The sequence below is a fragment of the Hevea brasiliensis genome, chromosome 9 (genome assembly GCF_030052815.1).
Source record: "Hevea brasiliensis isolate MT/VB/25A 57/8 chromosome 9, ASM3005281v1, whole genome shotgun sequence".
In the NCBI taxonomy this organism is placed as follows: domain Eukaryota; kingdom Viridiplantae; phylum Streptophyta; class Magnoliopsida; order Malpighiales; family Euphorbiaceae; genus Hevea; species Hevea brasiliensis.
The window spans coordinates 76,014,430-76,021,660 of record NC_079501.1 but is presented as its reverse complement, the minus strand read 5'-3'; positions in this window follow the sequence as shown (position 1 = coordinate 76,021,660).

Below are 7,231 nucleotides of genomic sequence, written 5' to 3'. Positions count from 1 at the left end.
GGGTGATGTGAGAATTTCTAATAGCATGCCGATACTTTAAGATAGTCGGTGATCCTGTTTATAAACTAACTCCTGTCAATGCAAAGAGTGTATATGTTTATAGGTCAATTGGTTTGAATTTATTGATTTAATAATCTAATTAATAAAATTTTTTTCATTAGATTATTTTATATATGTATATATAATTTAAAATAGATAATGGATAATTAAAATAATCTACATAAAATATTACAAATGATTGATGTTCATAATTAATTTTATAATGATTTTTTAAAAATATATATTTATGAAAAATATTGATTATATGATATGTATATAAATTTCAATTAATTATTTTACATAAATTATTCAAATTTCAATTAATCTATTAAAAATAAATTAATATATTCAAATTTTATAGTTGTAATTTGATAAAATGACTAAAAAAATTAAATCCTTTATGAATTTTTTCAATTTTAGCTAAATCATTTAATTTTATCAATTCAATTTCAAACTTAGCAATTGTCTTAATTAGATTATTTAATTGAAAAAAGTTATTTAATATTTACATGCATTATTAATATTAATCAAATTTTTTTATTTTCATATTAATTTTAATAATTATTCTCAAATTAATAAAAATATTATTTTAAATAATTTCTCTACCATTTTGAAAGTTATAAATACCGTAAAATCAATTTATGATAGAAAGAAAAGAAATATATAGAAGAATCGCAACTATAAAAAGTTGCCCTAATTGAAATGCATTTATTTACATTATTTTATGTAAATTATTTTAATTCTCCATTATCAATTTAAAATATTATTTTAAATTCTTTTCTCTTTATATATATATATAATTAATTAATTTATATTATTATATTTATATATTTATGAAAAAAAAAAAAATTAATTAGATTATTAAATTACTAAATTCAAATCAATTGAGTTAAAATTCTCAAATTGAATAAGGAAAAAAAACCATATGACTTCTAAATTTATATATATATATATATATATATATATATATATATATATATATATATATATATATATATATATAACTTTGAATTGGTGGCCCTCTGCATCGATGGCTATTTGGATTGACAGGGGTTATTTTATAAACAGGATTACCGACTATCAAGTCGGCGTGCTATTAGAAATTCTCACCCCACCCTTTCTCCTTTCTCTCTTACCGACAGGCAAATTAACGGTACGTAATACCGACAGAGTTACTGTCGATATTGTCCTTGACACTGCTTACATGGCAAAAATCACCGTGATTTGGGAAAATATTTTTCTTTCACACAGATTTCGTAATTTTTTTTCCTTTTAGACCATTTTGGCAAAAAGCCCCGCTTCTATGAGATGGTTGTAGTGAGGGTTATATTCTAAAATTTCTTCTCTACAATCCAAATTTGTGTCCAATGATTTTATGAAATTAAAAGTTGAAACTACATCTTTTGCCCATTCTGCCTCATTGGACATCAGGAACAAGGATCCTTGGGGCTCTATTATGCGGTGTTCTGTTATTTTCTCCTTTTCACTAAATAAGATCTAACGCAGAATGATATTTATATTCAATTAAAACAATTATATTTCAATTTTAAATTAATTGAGGTTCGTTTTATGGATATCTTTTGCAATCAATTATTTTTGAAAATAAATCTGCATCAATATTCGACGGATTTTATAAATCCTTTGAAATTATTATCTTCTACGTCATTTCGTCTCTGTTTTTTTCTTACTTCTTTCACTCTTTATTTATGATTTTTTTTTGGGTAAATAGAATTTAAGTTTCTGCATCGTAAACGGTCAAATTATTTTAAATGGCACTTTCCAGTAGATATGGTTTTTCCTAATTTTATTCAATATTATAATATTAGACATTTATCTTAACATCCGCCTCTATACCACACTCATCTTGTTGATATATTGTACGTTAGATGCAAAATATTTACTTCTAGTTGGCTTTATCACTGTTCTATAAAACTTGTCTTTCATTTTATCATGGATCTTACAATCGAATAGAAGCTTGTCGCACTCTTCCATCTCATTTATCTTATTTTGATTCTAGGTTAAATTATCATGATACTCCTTTTGGATAATACAACCTAAATATTTGAATTGATTCTATATTGATACCAAAATTCTATTTAGTTGACTACTCCCTCTAATTTTTTCTATGATAAGTTATACTGGGCGTCCATTGGTATCAGAGCCCTGGGGTATAGTGATTCTTGTTTAATATTTCTGTGTTTTAATCTTTTGATCCTTGCATTCTTGAGCCCTTTTGAGGATTTGAGTTGTTGGTTGTAAGACCCGATGGTGAGGCCATAAATCCAGGTAAACTTGTTCTATCGTAGGGAATGTATTAATTAAAAGCTAAATCATGGATATATTTTGTAGAAATCAGTATGTTTTCAGCTCTTCTACCTCTGGAACTGGGGATAAGATAATCAATAGTGAAAAATTAATTATTAAAGATTTTGAGAAATCTATAGATAATTGGGAGCTACTTTGTCACACTTTACCCCTCTGTAAAGCATAACATGATCCTGTAGAATATCTAATGAACTATCGAACTTCACCTACCGATAACTCATTAGGTACCCTACAAAGAATTGTAAAACCATTTTCTTATTTTTTGGAAATGGTGGGCATTTTCTTACATTTAATAGAAGTTTAAAAACTAGTTTAAATTTTTATCCATTTTATTTTTACACAAATTTTGAAAAAATTTCGGCAGAGTGCCGTCTATATTTTAAGAAAACAGTTCTTAAAAAACATATAAAAACACTTTCAATAATTCTTTTTCATCAAACTCACTACTACCTCAACATAACTCAACATCATTTTTCAAACTCCAAAATTCAAATCAATAATTCACAACTCAATTGTCATCAAAATAGTACTTAATATTTCAATTCATTTTTCATTAAAGTGAAAACAAATTACATTTATCAACCACTTTACATTAGCAAATCCAAAATAATATTATTACAAACTCTATACAACTGCTCATGAGCAGTTTATACATGTACATACATTACATACACGAAAATAAATATTACAATCAGGGTATAAAATATACCCGACAAAACTTCAGGGACGTAGCTCCAAGATCCTCAGCAGCTCACTCTGCTGCTTTCTAGTCTCTATATCTACAACAGCAATAACAGCTATCGTTGAGTACTATGACGTAATGGTGCACAACATACTAAAATAACAGTTTATGCATAAATCAAATCACAATTATTCAAATATTGAACTGAACATGAAAAACAAATACAAAACATGATTTATAAATTTTTAGTTCAAACAATTTCATTTAGGAAATCTCAAAAAAATTTCATAAAAACACACAGTTATATCATGCCATTCGAAACAATATTCATCTCAATAGCCAGAGGCTTATGAGAAATCACAAGGCTAGCTAGCTCAAACTATGGGTACCCATTCAAATTTCTTCTTCTACTGGCACACACCTCAACACTTCAGCCAGAGAAGGAATCAAAATTCGAAACTAATTTCTTCCACTAGTCATGCTAGTGAGACATTCAAATATATGGTCATGACACTGTGGTTTCAAAACTATCTTATCAATTTATCAAACATTTACCGACAATCAAATCACATATCATCAAATTTCCAATAATTTAGATCAAAAGCATGTGTACATTTCAATCATTATTTTGCAATATAAATAAACCACAAATCATTTCATGCACTTTGCAAAGGATTTTTAAAGAATGTTTATGTTGTGCACAAACCTTATACGAGTCGCTTCTTGGCCTTGAGTTGATGCCTCGGGTTCTTTCCCGATATTTTTTTCAACTGAAACACACAATTTCACAGTGTTTCAGTATCATAACTTATAATAAATTTCATAATAATTTCACATCTATTTATTTCTAACTCTAATGTACTTAAATTAACATTCTTTGAATTTTGCATTTTGGGGTTACTATTCACGATACTATTCAAGTCAATTTGTTGACTTTCTAATGCTTAATAGGTATGGAAATTTCAATTTCACCCACATACCACATTTTGGTTACCTAACTTGTTGGTTTTGGTTGTTTTCCTCAAATCTTAAGTCTCTTAGGTGAAATTCCAAAATTTCATATTTGGTGCCCTGTATTGCACTGTTCCATTGGTCATGTTGTGTAGTAATTTGACTAAGTTTTCTTCATAGAAGTTGTTCCTTATTGTCTTAACTTTATTTCCGTTTTTTAATCACTCCATTTGGAGTTTTGTAGCCTAAGTTATAGCCATTTGAATATGGCTGGCCGAATTTGGTGTTACCCAGAATTCTGGGCAAATTCTGGATTTTGGCAATTTTTGTTGGTTGACTACAGGTGGTTTTTCAAACAGGTTATCGTCAAAATTTGGGTTTATTTTCTTCATGAAAGTTGTAAGGCTATGTCTTATATTTCTATCGGTATAAAATTCAGGTCATTTGGACCTTTATAGGCCAAGTTATGATCATTTACGTAACTACTATTCATTTGGTCATTTTTGTACATGTTAGTTTGTCTAATTCCGGATTTGGCCTAATTGTTCACTAAGTTATGGTCACTTTCTGGGCATGATTCCTAAATGAAAAATGTGCCATTTTGTGTCTAGTTTCATTCTCAATTGGCCTCATACCAATTGGGTTGGTAAATTTTCAGTTTTGGTCCCTGAAAGGGACCTAGGTCAAGCTGCCTACAGATTGACCCTCACCAATCCGAATTGGAGCTTGTTTCCAACAATTCATACACATCACAAATGGTCACAATTGACCATTTATCAACTCAAATAAGGTCAATAACATCAATTGACTAATTCTCAACTTTTTCTCCAATTTTTCACAAGCTCAAAACCCTAGCTACACATAAAGTTCAATCTAATGTAATTTAAAGTGTATATTCATGATCTATACACCTAATTCACTTCAAATAACCATTCAAACACCTCAAACTCATTCATTTCAAACCCTAACCCTAGCTGGCTGAAATTTCTATTTAGTCCCCCAAGGATAGTTTTTGTTTGATTTTACACAATTTCTAAGCTTATTAAAACATAAATGCATAAATTTTAGAGAAATAAATTAGAGTTTATTACTAACCTTTGTGTAGCAATCTTTAACTCCCCTTTTCTCCAAATTGCTTTCTATTTCTTGCTCCTCTATACTTTTCAAGATGCAAGGATGAGGTTTAAGTTGATATTTTGGGAAAATTAATAGAAATTTGAGGGTTTTAAAAGCTTAGAATTAAGCTTTAATGGAGGTGGAAAATGGAAAGAGAGAGAAGTAAGGAAGAAGGCCATGGCAAGAATAAGGGAGAAGAGACCAAATTCCACTTTTAATTTTTTTTGTTTTTATCTCTTATTTGACTTAGTAAATTTTCACTTAATTAAAATTTAATTATGATGTCATGGCTTATGTCACCCCATAATGTCATAATTTCCATTTTCTTCACATTTTCTTTTTTCTTTATTTTTCCATTAGTTCTTTCATTTAATTTTTGATCCTGAAATTTTCTTTTCTCCAATTTTATTGGACAGTTAGGTCAGGAGTCAGCTTTAGGGGTGAATTGACCAAATTACCCCTCGCTGGTTCAATCTAGTTTGCAAGTAATTCAATATTTCTTTCGGATCCCTGACCTAATTATTTGACCTGCTTAACAATTCTTTTTCATGATTTTCTCTTTTCCACTATGTTCACAATAGTCCTAAGGACCGCAGCGTCATATTTTAGGGTTCGAAATTTGAGTTTAGACTGACCTCACAGTCATTCCCGAGAAGGTCACCCATCGCTGTGACTCCCGGCTCATTTAACTTCTTGTGTTTTGTTTTTCTTCTTTATACTTAACTATTTGGTAATTACTAATTATTTGTGTTCAGGGCTTAACTAGGTGCCTTAGACATGCTTCTAATTCTCTTAATTATCCGGACTGACACTGATCACCGGAATAGTAAAATATACCAGATTATACAAATAGGGGTGTTACATACCTAAAGTTTAGAAAGATCAAATATACAAACAAAGTAAGTTTAATTTCTTTAACAAAGTAGATTATAGCATAAAAATTGAAGAATGAGATATTCATATTACAATCCCTTTTGAGACTAATAAGCTTTTAACTCAGACTTCTTTGAACAAGCACAAAGCTAAAGGTTATAATTATGTCCATATTGGTCTAGTTCAAGTAGGAATAAGGCCTTTGACTAAAGAAGGTTTGAATACATCTATCTTAGTTGTTTTAAGAGATGTAAGATTTTATGACTTCTAGGATTCATTAAGTAGTTCTATTGAGTCTAGTCTTTGCATTAGTTCAATTTCTTTTGAGTGTTATCCAAATTTAACTATCTCTTTGAATGATAAAAATCTTCTTGATAGCCTTGTTTTATGATGAAGTCAAATTATATAGATATTTAGGGTTAATATTCAATGCATTTCATTAGCATTTAGCTTCCTTTTATGTTTATTTTTATGTGTTTTTAGTAATATTTTAGAAAACTTGTTAATCCAACCAAATTTTTGATTTTTATATTCTATCAGGTGTTGTTATGCGGTTCTTGAGCCAAGGACGAGTTTGGAAGAGATCTGGAGGTCAAAAAGTGAAGAATAAAAGGCTAAAAGAATTACACGGGCCATGTAACCTGCCTCATGTAACCTCCTGTGTAACACCCTCGCTTTAGATAGTCCGTACGTTCTACTGTTCCGGTGACCAATGTCTGACCAGACAGCCAGAATGTTTGGAACTATAATTAGACTAGAGTGAGGAGTCATAAATAATTCAATTAAGTGTAAGGAAAATTAAGAAAAAATTTTAGAAATAAAATACAACAAAGTTAAATGAGCCGGTGCCCCGGTGATGCGTGACCCTAACGGGAAGTTGCTGTCTTCACAGCTAGTAACCCTAAACCCGAGGGGAATCCCATGAAATAATTTATGGGATGCCAGAGAAGAGTTACGGAGCCCTAGGTAGCATTAGAATGCCAAGAAAAGGTTAGAAAATTTTTTAAGATCGGTACAGACAATTTTGGCTTCTTAAGCCAAACGGAGGGCATTTTGGTCATTTCGTCTTTAGAGATGATTTTTGACCAACTTGTCTATTTAAGTAAATAAATTATATGACATAAAATATGAATAAATATTACTAAAAATTAAATTGAAAATTTGTATAAAAGAAAAGAAAAAAAAATTGGAATTTTGACATCACTATGATGTTATTTAAAAAGCTCCACCAATTATAATCCAAAA